General features: G+C 40.4%; 1 protein-coding gene and 2 long non-coding RNA genes across 4 annotated transcripts in view; 1 reads left to right on the top strand and 2 right to left on the bottom strand.

Annotated features, from left to right (window-relative positions):
• The window catches only part of LOC117950918, a 10,372-nt gene extending 2,229 nt beyond the window's left edge, over nucleotides 1–8,143 (bottom strand). Inside the window, exons 1-3 of the long non-coding RNA XR_004658004.1 lie at nucleotides 8,052–8,143; nucleotides 6,764–6,770; nucleotides 49–53 (exon numbers count right to left, since the gene is read on the bottom strand). This is a non-coding gene — a long non-coding RNA (uncharacterized LOC117950918). The remainder of the gene's footprint in view (nucleotides 1–48; nucleotides 54–6,763; nucleotides 6,771–8,051) is intronic.
• The window catches only part of tbl1xr1a (tbl1x receptor 1a), a 49,045-nt gene that overhangs the window by 16,509 nt on the left and 14,416 nt on the right, over nucleotides 1–18,120 (top strand). Inside the window, exon 2 of one of the 2 annotated variants that reach the window (XM_034882329.1) lies at nucleotides 3,802–3,867. The exons of the other annotated variant lie outside the window; for it this stretch is intronic. The gene's annotated coding sequence lies outside the window, so the exon portion shown is untranslated. The remainder of the gene's footprint in view (nucleotides 1–3,801; nucleotides 3,868–18,120) is intronic. 2 annotated transcript variants of the gene reach the window in all.
• The window catches only part of LOC117950914, a 21,587-nt gene continuing 16,506 nt past the window's right edge, over nucleotides 13,040–18,120 (bottom strand). The window contains exon 3 of the long non-coding RNA XR_004657999.1: nucleotides 13,040–13,230. This is a non-coding gene — a long non-coding RNA (uncharacterized LOC117950914). The remainder of the gene's footprint in view (nucleotides 13,231–18,120) is intronic.

Raw genomic sequence — 18,120 nt, forward strand, 5'->3', positions numbered from 1 at the left:
CAGCCCTGCTGTGTGAACCGCGTATCGCTTGCGATTACCGCGGTGCACGCATCCTCGGGCTTGGACCCCTAATAAATAAATAGTAATAACAAAGTAAAATCACATTTTACTTCTGGAGCGCGTCCAGGGTTTCCCCCAGTGTATTACAAGCCTGGTGGCCCACCAGGGCTAAGCTGCTTTTTCAAGAAAGTTTTTCCAACTACAGTTACAGTGAGGTGGCTTAGTTGGAAACGTGGATGTAATCGTTTAAAAAAAAAAAAAGAAGGAAAAGTCAGTTAGCTTTCATCACTGACTTAATATAGTGTGTGACTAGTCTGAGCTGAGCCCCTGTGTAAAAAAACAAACACTTGCCACTGGGCTAAACAACTTTTTTGGGGGAAACACTGGCATTAGCATTCCTCTTTAAACATGTTTCCAGCAGCAGCGTCAGCAGTCGGAGTAGTGGATGGGTTAGTTATAGTAGCCTTTTATTAAATTAATTTGTTGTGTGTAGTTGTTGTGTGCTACTCCCCCTGAAACGGACCTGAAATTGCCAAACCCACCAGAGTCCATTTAAATGAACAATAATTTTTTGTCATCGCTAAACACACTTCATTCAAAGTCCACAAAAACAAAATAAAACTCTTGGTTTGAATTTGGTGATCAATGATCCCCACTCTGATACATGTGAAAATATGCTGTCTCGAAATACGCTAAAAGTACTGTTAATTTAAATGTAGTCTGGGGAGTCTGGCAATAGATATTTTGCCAAATTTCAACAAAAATGATTTTATCCTTTATCAAAAAGGGCTATCTCTGCATGTCTTTCTGTAATGTTGTCAGACACTTAGAATAATAATCGGAGCCAGTGGCAAAAACAGCACTTTTGGCGACGCACATTTGCCGTAGATGATTACATTGCAGCCTGGTTCACGTTGCCGGTTACAGCGTTCTCACCCAATTGTTTGATTTTCATTTTAGATTTTCAGTTTTATATATGTAACAGTATAGCAACATAACAAAGAGTAAAACGTGGAGGATACCTTGTAAGCCCCCTCAAAAAATAAATCAAAAAAGGTCAGTGTGCAAGGTCAGTACAAACGAATACATTACAGTGGCTTGAGAAAGTTTACCCACCCATGCTAAAACTTAATAAAAAGAGGAATAAAAAAACATCTTTTGGAAATTGATCTTAATGGCTTAATTGAAAAATTTAGGAAAATCCAACTTTTTAAGGACAGATAGGCATGGGGAACTTTCCATAAGATCATCTCTCAATGCAAATCAAACCAGCTATTAAGCTAACTGAAATAAAATCATGCCCATCTCTAAGTGTGGTGAAGGGTATGTAATGATGTGGGGGATAATTTTAATTCCAAAGGTCAAAGGAACTTTATCAGGATGTATAGTGTCCTGGATCCATGAAATAACTGGCCTTTTAAAGATAAAACACTGCCTGCCTCTATGGGAATTTAACACTGGAGTGTGTATACTTATGCCCTCTGGAATTTAAGGAAAAACATTTATTTATTTAATATACATTAGTCATTCACAAATAAAATTGGTGTCCTTTAAAAGGTTGTATTTTCCTAATTTCTTTTGAATTAAGACATTACGTAAGCATCAATTTCCAAAAGATGTTTTTTATTCCTCTTTTTAATCAACTTTACCATGAGTGTGTAAACTTTCTCAAGCCACTGTAAGTACTTGGAGTAAAAGATGTTCCTGTATCGTCTAAATATGGCTGCCAAATTTTCTAAAAGGTTTCAGATCATTTTCTGAGAAGTGTTTTTTGATTTTTGATTTTTTTTTCCAGGCAGCTATTCTTCTCAACAGTCCATCTGTCAATAAGAAGAGGGGAGCCACGTTCTCACTCAATGTCAACGATTTTTGTCACTTAGACACTAATGCAAGTAGGGTCAAGGTGGGATAAAAACACAGAAATTACCCTTTGAAATGGTTACTGATGAAGGCAGGGATAAAAGAACAGGTGTTCCATATTTCACGTGTCATTAAGAGATTGTAGCTCCTTACAAACCTCATTCTTCTCATGCCAGGGCCAAGTACTCCAGCAAGCCCTCGGCGACCCTCAACACTTCAGCGTTTCTCTGGCCACACCCGACTACCTTTGCTTTCTTTGTGGTTCTCTGTCACCGTACAGAGAGGCAGCAGGACTAGCGGGAGGGAGGGAAAGAACAATCAAAGGAAAGGATGACTAAAAAGAGAGGCATAGAAGGAGTCAAGTCCAGGGAAAATAGTGAAGGAAGTAGTGAGCCAAGAGAAGTAGCCGGAAAATGCTGAATACGATTCCCAGTGCACTTCTTAGTACTATGCAATCCAGTAACACCCTAAAACCCTTTTCCGTACACGTTGGCTGGCTTGGCTTGCCTCGGTTTGGCTTGGTGCTTTATCCCAGCGCCATTAAAACGGGGCAACCATCTTTTTTTGTAATGCATTGCTTTACATTACATGTGTTTCTTTTATGATGGCCATCTGCTTTAAATGTAGTGAGAACACATGCTCTAATGTGGTGTAGTCTCCATTGTTCAGACTTCTGAATGATAGTCAGTCACATGGTTAGACCTTTCAGTCCCCATTTACTGCTGGCTGATGCTTCATGGGAATTATTTTACATTTTGATCATTTTTCCACATGTAGGTGGAAAAGTGACATTTGCATGGCATTAGCTTTAAAGGTGCACCGTAGAGGAATGCAGTGTTTGCTAGATTAATTGAAATAGTTTATTGACAAAAAAGCAATTATTCACTGTGTCTCACCATGAAGCATTGTGTGTGTCATTTGCCACTTTCGGACCAGACCAGTATTTTTGCAGTTCATAGAACAAAACTTTCTTAGAAACCTATTTTTCTCGTGTTCCGACTGGATCGTTTTGGGAATCATTAAGTTCCCCTGCCTGCAGTTCTTGTAACTCTTTCAGCTCTTACTTCAAGTCTTTTCCCTTTTCCACATAGTGTTGGTTAGATGGCAGTGTTAAAACAAAAGGTCAGTTCCTATAGCCACTTGGCCAGTGTGAATGCAAATGGGAAATTTTTTTTTTTGGGGTATGTAGTTAATAGAGCTGTTTAGAAGTGGACTGTTCCTATAACTTTGATCTTGTAACTACTTGGTCGGAAAGAGGCAATTGAGGCCTGACAAACATGCATTTCCATCCTCATTTACAAAGCATATTTTTATGCACTTATAACTAGTATTGTTTGTTACATCTGTTTGCTCAACAGCAGCCCTCTTCTTCCCTGCCCTTTGCTGTATTTTTTTAAAAGTGTGGTTTCGACCTACTCTGTAAAGTGTCCAGAGATAACTACTGTTATGATTACAAATGAAATTGAATTGAATATTGCTACATTTGACACAACGTTACCACCAACATTGGTCAAGAAATGGAATACTATGCATATTTTGTGCCGCCATTGCATTTTCAGGTTATCATAAACCTCTTTTTATAAGTATACACATGCAGTGTTACATTTACGTGAGGATCTGCCAATGATAAATAATTCAAGTTCAAAATCTGTTTACGTCTATAAATAAACCTTCCATTTGCCTTTTGGAGATTTGTGAGAAATGGTTTATGGTGATTCATCTTGTACAGTCACTTAGGACAGAAGCTCTGCAATACTTGGGTAGTGTTTGGGTAGTATTTGAGTATATGAGTTTTTTTTTTTTATTTCATGATGTGACCTGTGACTTGCAGTAGGATGCCACACTTCCATGATTTCCAATACGCTTACCAAAATACTTTGGTTGTCATCTAATATAATTCAAAAGCCTCTAACTGAGTTTCCCACCCTTTTGTTGCTGCAGGTTCTGAGCCCATGGTACTAGGCCCTGACTGAACGTACTGGTGGGGCGTACAGACGTACTACTGTGGTGAGTGATCCATACGGGAAAATGTTTCTATCTGCCTATTCACATCATAGGACATGCAGAGTTAGTTTTCTGAAATACCTGATTATTGACCGACTGCTACTAAAGTTTGTTGTTTATTCTCAGGAGAATTAACATCTCCCTTTTTACGAAGCGTATAGCTTTGGTGATGTTCACTAAATCCGTCTCTCACCTCTTACATTTGGCTCAGTGGTAGATCCCTGGCTCTGCAGACCCATGTTGCCTTTGGGGTGTAAATGTGTGTGAATGTTTGTCAGCCACAGTGTATGAATGTGTGTGAATGTTTGTCAGCCACAGTGTATGAATGTGTGTGAATGGTTCCTGTACTAGTTGCTGTGACTAGAAAAGCACTATATAAGAACAGTCCAGTGGCTTCTTTGAGTTACTGGGAAGTGGCTCATTTACAAATGTTTAGCAACCTAAACAAGAACTGTTTTGTATTCCAAGTTAGAGGAATGTAGGATTCAAATAGAACGCATATGGGTGTCTCTCAACATGTTGTTACATGTTGCCACAGGAAACATGTTGTTTTCCTGTAGCTTACTATTTTATTATTATATTATTAAATATAAATTATTAAATTATATTATAATATTACATATTATTTTATTGTTTTTTTTAACTAAAATATACGTCACTCATTGGTTAAAGGTGCTTTAAGCAGCGCGGCTCAAACATATATTTGAATGTTTGAACTCAGCTGACAAAAAGGGTTGGGTATCGTTTGCAAAAAAGTTTGATTTCCATTAGAAGAACAGCACACTCTTGCATCCTCAGCCTTTAGCTGAATTGGCCAAATTTTAAGATTCATGGCAAGCTATGATCAACTACATATAGACGGTTTTTGTATCAGCTTGTTTATAACAGTTCACTTTTAAGCTTAATTAACAAGTGTGCTGTTGTGCCAATAGCATCAACTGCGGATAAAGCTGGTGGACGTTTTTCTTCTTTTCGTATTTTACTTTCTAATTAAACGTTAGCTTCACTTCACCTGGTTCACTGTCTCTACTGCGGCCTGTGGGTGTGGGTGTGGGTGGGTGGGTCTGTGTGCGTGCGCCCTACCTACCTATAGTCAAAGAAGTGTAGGAGTGGACAGAAAATTCAATTCAATTCAATTTTATTTATAGTATCAAATCACAACAAGAGTTATCTCAAGACACTTTACAGATAGAGCAGGTCTAGACCACACTCCAGAATCCACAAGGACCCAACAGTTCCAGTAGTTTCCTCCAGAGCAAGCAATAGTGCGACAGTGGCGAGGAAAAACTTCCTTTTAGGCAGAAACCTCGGTCAGACCCAGGCTCTTGGGAGGCGGTGTCTGACGACCGGTTGGGAAAAGCTTGCATAACCATAAAGGACATGGTACTCTCCGAATAGTTTTTTTCATTCATTATTTTTATCGACAAGGGCGCTGTGACGCAAACACCTAGGTGCTGTGCCTAGTGTTACAGGAAAGACCCAGGGGGGTGTTCCCTGGACGCTTTAATAAGTTTACCGCATCTTTTCAGATTTTTATACATCAGAGATACAAGGCACATACCCACAACAACAATGCTGGAATCTATCATGTCTATTTACGCATGGATAGCCGTGGCTGACACAGTGACATTGGTCATTTGGTTCTCTGGTTAAACTAAGATGCTTTGCTCTGAGAGCTATGTTACTGCTCCCTAACCCATTCTGGCAAATTCGCTGTGATAAAGTCAGGTCAGCTTTATTGGGAGGCTCTGTTTTCCTCACCGTAGAGCCCTCTGCTCTGCTTCAATTCCATTCACAATGATGTAACTCAGCACTGTAATTCTCAGTCATCCAGTGTGTTATTTACATAAAAAAGCTTATAAGCACTGGTGCATAGTTCTCATTATCAAAATCGTCAGCACGAGAAACCAAGAACCAAGAGCTTTTTTTGCATATAGCGTAGGAAATCATTTTCTGTTGTGATATTAATCTGTAACAGATGGATGTTCAGGCAAACAAAACGAGAACTGGGCATATTGATCTCACATTGGGTGAATGTTTTGTGTTCTGTTCTAACCATGGAATGTAGCTCAGCTTGCTCTGGTGTTTTAAAATAGCTCTATACTGACCATGTAATCCAGCAACACTCTAAAGTAGGGCTGAATCTAATCATTATGACATAATATTGGCGATTCATTTAATAGCTCACAATCAATCAATTGGTTAATCTTTGCAGCTATGCTATTCAGGTCAGGAGTGTTTTGTCTATTTGTAGAAAATTTATATTTCGGCTCCTACCACGTGAGCCCCTGTCTGTGTGCGTAATGTACAGTTTTTCCTGCATCTCTCTATGACAAGTAACCATAGAGAGCAAATCACCAGATAGATCTTGCTGGAAGAATACTGCATCAGTATGCAAGAAGTGTTTTTCTGCTCAAATGATCGGAGTAAGAATCCAGAGTTAGCATTTAGGTTTCCCAGCCCTCCCAGCAGGTAACTATTAACAAAAAGAGGAAATTTATGACTGAAGTTGTCAATCTGGTTTTGCAAAAATGCTAACATGCTAGCTAATGCAACATAAGTTTTCTGCATGCACTGAACACAATTATAAACACTTGTTCATGAGCTGAACTAAGATCGAAGACTTTTTTCTACGTACACAAAAGTCTTATTTCTCTCAAATGTTGTTCACAAATCTGCCTAAATCTGTGTTGCAGTGGGCACTTCTCCTTTGTGGAGAAAATCCATCCACCTTACAGGTGTGGCATATCAAAATGATGATTAGACAGCATGATTACTGCTGTCTGGGGCTGGCCACAATAAAAGGCCACTCTAAAATGTGCAGTTTTAATGTATTGGGGGAAATCATTTTAATGACTTCGATTCTCATTTTATTTTACGAGCCGACATTGTCACAGACACTGCTACTTTCTTCTGTGAGTTTTAAACATAGACTGTATAAAATAGGTTAAATGCTCTCCCTTCTCTTCATTGAAGCCTCAATGTTTACAGGCTTGTGGTGATGCACAATATGCTATACTTGCCAAAACAACTCTGTTTAGTATTGTCAATTTGTTTTGTTTTGTCATGGTTCATGTGTGCAATAAACATTACACTTTGTGAGAAAATAATTGTGGCAGAGAATATCAATTATAAGCTAAAAAATCGTGATTCATATTCTTTCCTGGAGTCGTGCAGGCCTACCCACCGCCGAACGCTTCTGTCCTCAATCTCTCCCATTCTCATCTGGTCACCCTGTACCACCTCCGGAGTGTGCCCACATTCTCAAAATACACCACACATATTTAAGACACTTCTCCAGTGAGTACAAAAGGAAGCTAAAAATTCCACGCCTGTTGCAAGAGAGCAGAAAAATCTGAGAAGAAAATGAGAAAGGGATAGTTAAATACAGATCAGGCTTGGGTGATGGAGTGTGAATGGGGTTTGCGACTCTTCTGTTTTCATCTGGCCAAATCTCTGGCACAGATACAGAATTAAACATCTGGGAGCTACACAGGCGTGTAATAAACTTCTTACCTGTTTGAATTATTGTTTGAATTTTGATATTTTAATACCCAAACTCTGAGCTCTTGTAAATTAACTGACTTTGCACTTTACAGAGCTTGTACAGAGCATGAAAAATGTTTTAAGTAAGCCATATTAGTTTTCCTCTGTATAAAAGTGATGCAATGTGCTTGCGGGTCATTGTATGCTTTAGACCAATAATGGCGTTGGCCATATCTTAATATCTATTCTAACCTAGGCATCCAGCCTCCATCACCCGTGGTCACCTAATACCCCCAGCTGTCAATAAATTGGCTCATCCTGTTTGTCTGGCGCACTACCCCTGTTTCCTCAGTCTGTTACTGGAAATAGATGCTTGCCAGGTAACAGTGTGGCTTAACAGCTTACTGCAATAAAACCACTTAACTGAAAACAAGGCGTTGATCTGGGACTAGGGTTGGACGATGTCCCCTAAATTGGCAATTGATGGTGTTTACAAAAAACATCGTGATGGACGATGATATCGTTGTGGTGGGGGTGGGGCTACTACCATGGGCTAACAGTTAACATAGAAACGATCAGACATACAGTACATTTAAATGGCCACTGTGAATAGACAATATTACTTGGCTATGCTGCCTCCTGCTGGTAAAGGCAGTAAATTACAAGTTGACCTACTTTCACCTAACTACACCTAACCTAACAAGATTGTTGTTCCCATCAGTCACTTAGACATAAACCATAGGAAAATAGAGTCCAGGTTGAAACAAACAGTAGGTACACTTTAATTAACTTTATTGGTTACCAGGCAAATAAAACACTGATACAGATAATCTGCAAATTGCCCTAAACTGACCCGATAATCAGCCAGGGCCAATAATAGGTCTATCCCTACTAAAGAGGTTCTCGTCTGACTTTGGCGATGTCTTCTAATCAAGCCAGCACGGCAGCTGGCAGTGAGATTGATTCACTGACCTGCTGCATTCAGATGGACACGAGCTGCCTAGAGCAGGTTAAGCTTGTCCATCAAGGGAGGCTAGATGGCAAGGCCTACATACTACCATCTGTTACCAACAGACAGCTAGCCTCATCAATGCAATCTGTCACTCCAAGAGACCAGTAACCCTGGGAGAGATCTGCTGTAAAAAGTTGTCAACGGTAACGTTACCTGTATATCTGTATTAGTTAGTCTGTGTCTTAGCTTGCACCGGCAGATGCCCGCCCACCAAAACCCTGGGTCTGTCCGAGGATACTGCCTGGAAGGACGTTTTTCCTCACCACTGTTGCACTAAATGCGTGTTCTAGACCTAATCTCTCTGTAAAGTGTCTCAAGATAACTCTTGTTATGATTTAATACTATAAATACAGTTGAATTGCATAAGTGAAAACAGCATGCAGTTTATTTTTAGCCACAATTTGCTTTATTTGCCAGTGTTTCTCAGAAGCATCATGTTATGTTATCTATTCCAGGATATAATCTTAGTGACACGTCTTGGTCCTTTCTCATACAAGAGTTTTGAGAGAGGAAATTGACAACTGCGGAAAGACACTTTCATCGGGCTTTACGCTGTGCTGCCCCTTAAGTGGAAGCCCCTCCCCCCTTTGTGCAACCTATTTGTTGTGATACAGTCTCTCTCTCTCCCTTTCGGTATAGTAGCTCGCTCCACCTGGCCTAGTAACTATCAGCATGCGCTAAGGTCAGGCTCTGCGCCTCGGCTCGGACACAGCAGTCTCAAGCGAGATAGAAAGCGTTAACGTGGAGCGCTGTCACTCTTTTCCTTTTATCCGCTCATTTGACCAACTTTGTGGATACTACTGTGTGCGTGAACCAATAAGTAAGTCTGAGGAAGATGTTATGTAGGATATATGAATATATGTTAGCAACAATAGGCTAATTCACGAGGGTGCTATTTTTATTTTTTATATACTCCTGTATGAGTTTGTTTGTGTGTGTGTGTGTGTGTGAATATAAGGGCTGGTCAATATATTGATTTATCGATATCGAGATATGAGGCTAGATATGGTCTTAGATTTCGGATGACATAAGTGTTGTCTTTACCTGGTTTTACAGACTGCATCACATTAAAGTGATATTTTCTGAACCGTCCAGGCTGTTCTAGCTATTGTTTACCTTTACCCACTAAGTCATTATATCATTTCTGGAGGATATTTATCAAAAATCATTCATTGACATTGGAGTATTTTGTCAAGAATATCGTGTTATTTCTCTACATGACTCAGCCACATCTGCTGGCTATAGCACATCTGTTCATGTGTGCTGAAAGAGTTATGTTTCTGTTTATTTAATGCGTTATTCACTACAAATATAACTGACAATGTAGTTTAATCTCAGTGATGATGGTATATTAGGTTATCACTGTTATGTACTGTCGATACACAGATCAGACATCTGATTGAAACTAGACTTTACGTCAACGTAGTTAAGTGAAAGTAGGTCAAGTTGTAATTTACTGCCCCTACCTGAGGCAGCATCTAATACTTTTTGCAGAGGGCATTTAAATGTATGTCTGATCACTTCTATGTTAATGTTATTTTTCTTTGAAGTTGTAGGCTCCTCTTCTGTCTCCTCCTTGGGGAGCCTTTTCCCCTGAGCAATAAAGCTCTGCAAAGTTGTTTACTTATTTCTTAGCGAGTTTGTGGGTGGTAAATATCACCTTACATGTGTCAATAGGAAGAGACGCGCGCGCGACGGGAGAGAATTTTTATTTTCAAAATAAACCGTGGACCGGTGGTTGGGGATCACTACCCTAGAATACTGTTAACTGCACAAGGTAACATAACACTGTTTTCCAATACACTGTAGCTGTTATATTTCACTTATATATATATAAAAAAGACTTGCCACGCTGTTTAATTGCCATGACTTCGTGGGTGATGACGTCCTGTCAAAGTCTTAAATTAGTGTTCAAGTAGTATTTTATATAAATCCTTTGGTTTTTTCCCAAATAAATCTTTGCTGTATTACGACTACAAATGAGACCGACATGCAACTTATATTGCAGCAAATCTGCTTTGAGTTATTGGCGCGACTCTTTTTCTGATTGTACCACAGACATGACACGGATTTAGTTCTTAATCTATGGGGAAGTGAAAGTTAAAGTGCTCAGATTATGCACATTTTCAGGTTCATAATTTTATTTAGAGGTTGTACCAAAGTAGGTTTACCTCCATTTAATTAAAAAAAAAAAAACATAATTTGTTGTACTGTATGTTACTGAAGCTCCTCTTTTTACCCTGTGTGTTTAGCTCTCAGTTTTAGCTACAGAGTGAAGCATCTTTCTTTTGCATCTTTGTTGAGTATGAAGGCATGCCACTCTAGCTAGGCGTGTCTTACAAAGTGACACATGTTCATTATGGAGGTTAAGGCTGGACTACAATAGAACTGTTTGGAGACACTTTAAGGTCTACATGGCTTGAAAAAATGGCTGGTGAGGGTGCAGTGGATATTACACACGCCTTTGGTGTGGGAGATCCGGGTTCAGTTCCCACTGCAATACATCAACCAGCGACACTTAACCCATAGTTGCTCCAGATGCAAATATCAAAGCAATAGTAAGTCGCTCTAGATAAAATTGTCGGCAAAATGCCGTGTAATGTAAAAAACAAAAACAAAAAAACTTAATTCAGGGCTTAGCTGTTGTTGTTGTTGTTGTTGTTGTTGTGATAAAGATCTTAGGGCGTTTTCCCTCCTAAAAGTTTGGACCAAGGTTCGAACCAACGTCTGTTCAAATACATTGTATACATTTGATCCCGTTCTTTTTGGTTTCACATACCTATGGCGTGTCATCACCTCGTACGTGTGTAGTATCTCCCCTTGATTGGTGAGTAGACGGGCGTGCGTCTGGCGTTCGTCTGGCGTTTTGGCGGGTAGCCTTTTCCACATGAATGCAAATGAGCATATCCCGATTTTTGTTATGGTATTACTACCAGCAACAACAACGTTTTGTCTGACCAAAATTAAATATCTACTATACAATATATATCCTACCAAACCGTTGTTCAGTTTGGTCTGGACCGACACCAACTCTTTTGATCCAGACTGTGGTCCGAGGCACCTTTCTCACCTGCAATTTTGGTTCGGACCAAACTGAAAAGTCTCAAAGTCCAGACCAGATGAGGTAGGTGGGAAAACGCCCTTAAATGTCATTTATAATGGTCTTAATAAATCTTGAATTTGGCTTGGTAAAACTCTGGAGAGAAAAAGGCCGTCCGCTTGACTTCAGTAGAGCAGACCGCTCTGCAGAGTCGTGAAATTACAACTTCATGACAATTCATAAACAGCTGAAGGCGCGGCAGCGGCAACAATTATTTTATGGCCATGTGCCGCTGCTGAATGTATAAGAGGAAACACTGGACTTAACACAGCTTCCCCAGGAGACCCAATTAGCTTTATACACCATTTTTTCACATAGCACTCCCTAAGAGCTGTAAACAGACTTCGGAAGTTCCCCTTAAACATTTACAACCACACCACCTTATTTAATGAGTAATAAAGTTAGTTTCACCACAGGTATCTATTTTTTATTATACAGTTCCATGTCTTGCCCGTTTGCAGTTCTTTTATCATGATTATAGCCATAGCCGGGGATTTCTGCAGGCTGAGAGTAAACTGTCTCTAGCTTATGTTTACGAAGTGTTATGGCTGGTTGTGGTAACAGTTTAAATGGAGAAAAAAAATATATAACCTCATGTGTGACTCTAACTAGGAGAGCTATTTCATGTGTTTAGAGCAATCGGTTGGTTTTAATTCATCCAATTCCCTGCTGCGTTTATTTCCCTGCTCCGTTGCTTTTTGAGAACAGGCCCACGCCGTCAGGTCTCAGACAGATCCTTTAAATAGGAATGAGCCCCTTTTCCACCTGCAGATTAGAATCGAAGCAGCAGCCATCACAGCTTGGGTATTCTAACATATTGATGCAGCAGAGGCTTCAAAGGAAATGAAACCTACACGCTGTAGATTATTATCAGAGACCGGGTGGTACGAAAGGAACAGATATGGTGCAGTGAGACATGTCAGTGTGCAGCGGCAGTTTGTGAGTTTCCTCAGACGTTTTTCAGTCTTAAGTTTCAGGGTATGCACCTGTCATTTAAAGAGGTACTTTCACATATGTACCATGAGCAACACAATGATTCAGTGTTGTCCAGTAAAGGCAACCGCTTCAGTTGTTAACATAGGTACATTCGGGTAAAATAGAATAGCCTTCCACATAATAACACAAATTTAGAAAAAAGAGGCGTAGGGCTGCAGCTATCAATTGTCTTTTCCATTGATTAAATCGAGGAACCACATTTTCCCATGTTTTTTTGTCTTAAGTGAATTTTGGGAACAACAAGCAAGACTGTTGCAGTCGGCAGCACCCCTATACTGGCAAGGACGTGATGACATCATTACTGACACGTTTTTTTTCTTCACTTTTTGCTGGCAAAAGTTACAAGATAAGAGATGTTGTGTGATATGAAATATAAGGAAAGCAATAATCATTGTCGTTATCCCCATTGAATGTCTTCTCTCCTATATTCCTTTATTATCGACAAAAAAATGTAAGTTGCTTGTCACTTCAGCTTTGAAGAAGAGGATGGACAGTCCATTAAATAGGCTATGGGGATTTGTTTTGTGTCAGGTTATTAAGAATTGGTTCTACCGGTAACGTTTAATATAATCTGGATTCGGTTTCCACCAAACCCTATGCTTGCACTACGCGCGCTACGCTGGTCAACGTAATGACACTGCCATTTATTACGGGAAGGTGTTTACGTAGGTGGACCGTTCAATGCAGTAGGCTGCGAGAAAGTGAAAATGGAACTCATGAGCAGAAAAAGTGTTGTTTTGCGGTACTTTCAGTCAAAATAAGGCGAGTCGAGCTAAAGTACGTGTTCAATTTGCAATGCCGATTTGTCTCGTGGTGGCAAGGACCCTAAACAATACACAACATTGCAGAAATCTACAGACAGCAGCCAAAATGCAGAAACTTCCGACAGTCACAGCTAAAAACTTGTCAACCAGACGTGTTTATTTCATTAATGTGTTTAAATGTAAATGTAAATGTGCTGTATTTATGTAGCGCTTTTCCAGTCTTAACAACTGCTCAAAGCGCTTTTACATCTACAGGAAACATTCACCATTCACACACATTACACTGTGGCCGGGGCTGCCGTACAAGGTGCCACCTGCTCATCAGATAAACATTCACACACATTCACACTCCAATGCGCAGCACCGGGGGCAAGTGTCTTGCCCAAGGACACTTCGACAATGGCTGCAGGGGCAGGGATCGAACCACCAACCTTCCGATTGGCAGGCAACCGCTCTACCACTAAGCCACAGCCGTTTACTGTGTTAATGGACTGAAAATGGGAGTAGGACCTTGTTTAAAATGGACAAATTAACGCTGCACTGTTTACCATTGCACATTAGCCTCGCAGCTATCAGTTTCTTTCTGCTTATAGCTTAATCCTGACAAAACCACCTGGTTAAATTTCAGCCTGCATGCACGTTTTGGAGCATAAAACAAGAGCTGCTTATATTGGTTGAGAGAGCAACGAGTTTGCAGACTGCCCAGTCGCCCTCTCGGCTCTCTGTCTGCTAAGCTGCTAGACCACTGTGTTGCAAAGTGTCTGCCCTCGTCATTGTCGGCCAACTTTCTGAACCGTCTGTGGAATAGATCAACGGAGTGGAGAGAAAGCAGCGCTTCCGTAAATAAAAGGAACGACCCTCACTGAGCTGAAATAGAAACACTATTCTGCAATCTTTTGATACAGGCTATGGCTGCAACAAAACAGTCAAGACAGTTCTTTTCGGGGGAAAAGACCTTTCACTTTACCGGCAGTACAGATAAAGCCACTGTGTCTTGAGAAGCTCAAGCTTGTTGTTTTATTGTCACCTTTTGACTCACTTTACATCATCTTTGCTATCTTGTTTTCCTCTCGTGTTTTCTCACAGCGGCACAAACTCATTCATTACTCTCCGTTACTGCTCGCTCTCTTGCACAAACACATGGGCACTGACATTACTCACTCAAGGCACCCTGCCATTCTCGCTCTGATTGACGCTACTCTCGTAGCCGAGGGTTGTGGCTAACCAAGCTACTCTGGTAATGGACGGTTAGTACCATAGTCCCTTGCCAAATTGTAATTATATAATCATGTATGTATAATATCATAGCAATGTACCGATAACCCGTGTAACAACCAAACACGATAGAAATGTTAACGATAACCATTACAGTTTTCATTTTAAAATATCATTATTATTATCATGGTCATTGGACAGTTGATTGAAGATCGTCATCCTGTCTGCAAAACGTGAAGGAAAGAAGTTACTGCTAAAGGCATTGAACACACTGTACGTGAATTTGGCAACGTCGCACTGAATTCACGGAGATTGGATGAATTTGTGTGAATTGTTTGTTTTATAGATTAAAGGTCCCATGACATGGTGCTCTTTGGATCCTTTTATATAGACCTTAGGGGTCTCCTAATACTGTATCTGTAGTCTCTTTTATATAGCCATTAGTGGTCCTCCAATACTGTATCTGAAGTCTCTTTTATATAGACCTTAGGGGTCACCTAATACTGTAGCTGAAGTCTCTTTATATAGACCTTAGTGGTCCCTTATACTGTATCTGAAGTCTCTTTATATAGACCTTAGGGGTCTCCTAATACTGTATCTGAAGTCTCTTTATATAGACCTTAGTGGTCACCTAATACTGTATCTGAAGTCTCTTTATATAGACCTTAGTGGTCACCTAATACTGTATCTGAAGTATTTTTTATATAGGCCTTAGTGGTCCTCCAATACTGTATCTGTAGTCTCTTTTATATAAAAGAGCTTTTTATATAAAAGCTCCCTCGTACGGAGCATACACTTTTAAAGCCCAGGCCTGTAATCCATTTTTCTAGAAAATAAATAAATGGGTGTGTTTTACAGTGTCACTACATGCATGATCATTGCACAATGTGTGCACACAGTGTCTGTATTAAAAAAAGGCTCAGCAGACAAATGTAATTGCATGAGCAGTGACTGTGTTGTCCTATAAGTCTACAGTTGGCGTACTTTATGTGATGCATTCACATGACAGTAAAACCAGTCGACCCTCATCCACCACCCTAATGTCTGCAAATACATCAGCTGTGTATGCTATCACGCCTGTCGCTAAGAACAATGCTTGATCGATGTCAAGCTAAATGTGGTGGGACAGCAAGTAGCGCATTATTGATAAGGTGTTTATATTTTTTCCCCACTTCTTTGAGTGTGCTAAAGCCTTTGATTGAATGTTTCATTAGCCAGTGTTTGGGTTAATGAATTATGTATACTAGTTGATAGCCCGAGACAAATATGATTTACTTAGTGATATTGATTTCATATCGTGAGGAACAGAACCTCCCCCGCTCTCATCAGTATGATTTCAGCGTTGCTTTCTCAATACCACGTCACATTTAGGGAACAGGTTATTTGCTTCAAGTACTAAATTGCAGAGCTTTCCCTACCATTATAAGGCTTAGGTGCAGCAGCCGAACCGGTAACTGTCAACACCTAAGCTGAATGAATGTAACTAAATGACTTCTCAGATCTAAAGATTGTAGTTTTTTCCCCTATTGTTTGTCTTTAGGCTTTTTGAGTGTTATGCATTTCTTATCTGCTCTAGCTTTTCCAACGTTTTAGTCACAAATGGTGATAATAATGGACCAAATTTATGTGAAATTGGATCTTTTTTTAATGGAAAAACGTAACTTTTTGTTGACGGAGGACGCCTAAACACCCACAAGATTTGTGAACCGAAGTCTTTCACAAACCCAGGGCAAACACTGAAATTGCCCTGTCGTTTCTTTTGGTGTTAATCAATAATCCTCGTGGGTCTGTCTCTCTTCCTCTCTGGTTAAGCTGTGACTTGATTTAAGATTTACTGTACAGTCCAGTTTGCCACTGGCAGCAGTCACAAGGGGGGGGGGGGAGAGGGAGGTAGAGAGAGAAGAAATGCAGAGACAGAGATTCCCTTCCCCTACCCCATCCCCCCTCTGTTCTCCCACACTGTCAACACAGAGGATCTGGCGGTGGACGGTGACTCCACAGCGCCACTGCAGCGGTATGGCGGTGGAGGGAACAACAGCGTTCTGTTTACAGACTCAGTGGTCCTCCCCAGGCACTGCTGCTGTCAGCTGGGATTTGAACAAAGGGTCTTAGTGATCTGTGACTCAACAGTCTGCAGGTTTTCATTTCAACCACTCAACAGCATTCGACTGGACTTTATACTCAGCCGCCAATCTTGTTTAAGGTGTATTGATTAAAGCGGCCATTGTTTTTGATTTAAATACACTCTTGCATGCTCTTACAGCCTTTACTCTCTACCCACCATAGTACATGAAATGTATTGTTATAGAAATGTGTCTCGACTAATGTCTAGATTAATATATAAAGTAATCTTATAATCTTCTAATTTTAATTAGATTTCAAGATAACAGTGCACACCGCCTCATTCAATACCGTGCCGGAAGGCATCTTGTCTACACGCATGGAGCACTGAAGCTGCTGCTTTGCTAATGTGCTGCTTTAGCAACACATGCTGTATAGACACAGTGTAAATCAGTGGGCCTGAAAGTTTCATGGGACTGTAGTGTGGATGCGGTTGGTCTTAATTACAGGACACAATTGTACATTTGTTGGGTGAGTTATGCGTGTAATAAGCTGCAGGCACATTGTACCACAGTTTATTGATCTTGTTTACCTTCATGCTGGTTAACTGGCAACCCAGGTAGGTAGGTAGGTAGGTAGGTAGGTAGGTAGGTAGGTAGCGACGTGCATACTAGAGCCCGACCAATTTTTAAAGATGATACTGATACAAATATTTGGTTATTTATTTCAAAATCTGATATTCCAAAATTGCAAGTTAATAGCAGCTTAGATTAGAGAGCAGATGAAAAGCACACAGAGTTCTAGCAGCAGACACATCTCTAGAACAACTGCTAAGGGGAGACAGCGAATCAGGCCATAATGATCAAATAGCTAGCTAGGAAACCACTGCTAAGGAGAGGCAACAAGCAGAAGAAACTTTTTTTGGGCCAAGAAACACAAGGAATGGACATTAGACCAGTGGAAATCTGGGCTTTTGGTCAGATGAGATTTTTGTTTCCAGCCGCCGTGTGTTTGCGTGATGGAGGAAAGCTGATGGATGGATTCTACATGCCTTGTTCCCACTGTGAAGCATGGAGGAGGAGGAGGTGGTGTGATGGTGTGGGGGTGCTTTGCTGGTGACACTTGTTAGGGATTTATTCCAAATTGAAGGCATACTGAACCAGCATGGGTACCACAGCATCCTGCAGCAACATACCATCCCCATCCTGGTTTGCGTTTAGTTGGACCATCATTTATTTTTCAACAGGATAATGACCCCAAACACACCTCTAGGCTTAGTAAGGGCTATTTGACCAAGAAAGACAGTGATGGAGTGCCGCCAACAGTGTGCAAATCAGTAATCAGCGCAAGGGTGGCTACTTGGAAGAAACTAGACTATAAGAAATGTTTTCAATTATTTCACATTTGAGTACATAATTCCACATCTGTTCATTCATAGTTTTGATGCCTTTAGTGAGAATCTACAATGTAAATAGTCATGAAAATGAAGGAAATGCATTGAATGAGAAGGTGTGTCCAAACCTTTGGACTGTACTGTACATAGATACATACACTCACCGGCCACTTTATTAGGTACACCTGTCCAACTGCTCGTTAACACTTAATTTCTAAGCAGCCAACCA

Source organism: Etheostoma cragini, chromosome 9 (genome assembly GCF_013103735.1).
Source record: "Etheostoma cragini isolate CJK2018 chromosome 9, CSU_Ecrag_1.0, whole genome shotgun sequence".
Lineage (NCBI taxonomy): Eukaryota > Metazoa > Chordata > Actinopteri > Perciformes > Percidae > Etheostoma > Etheostoma cragini.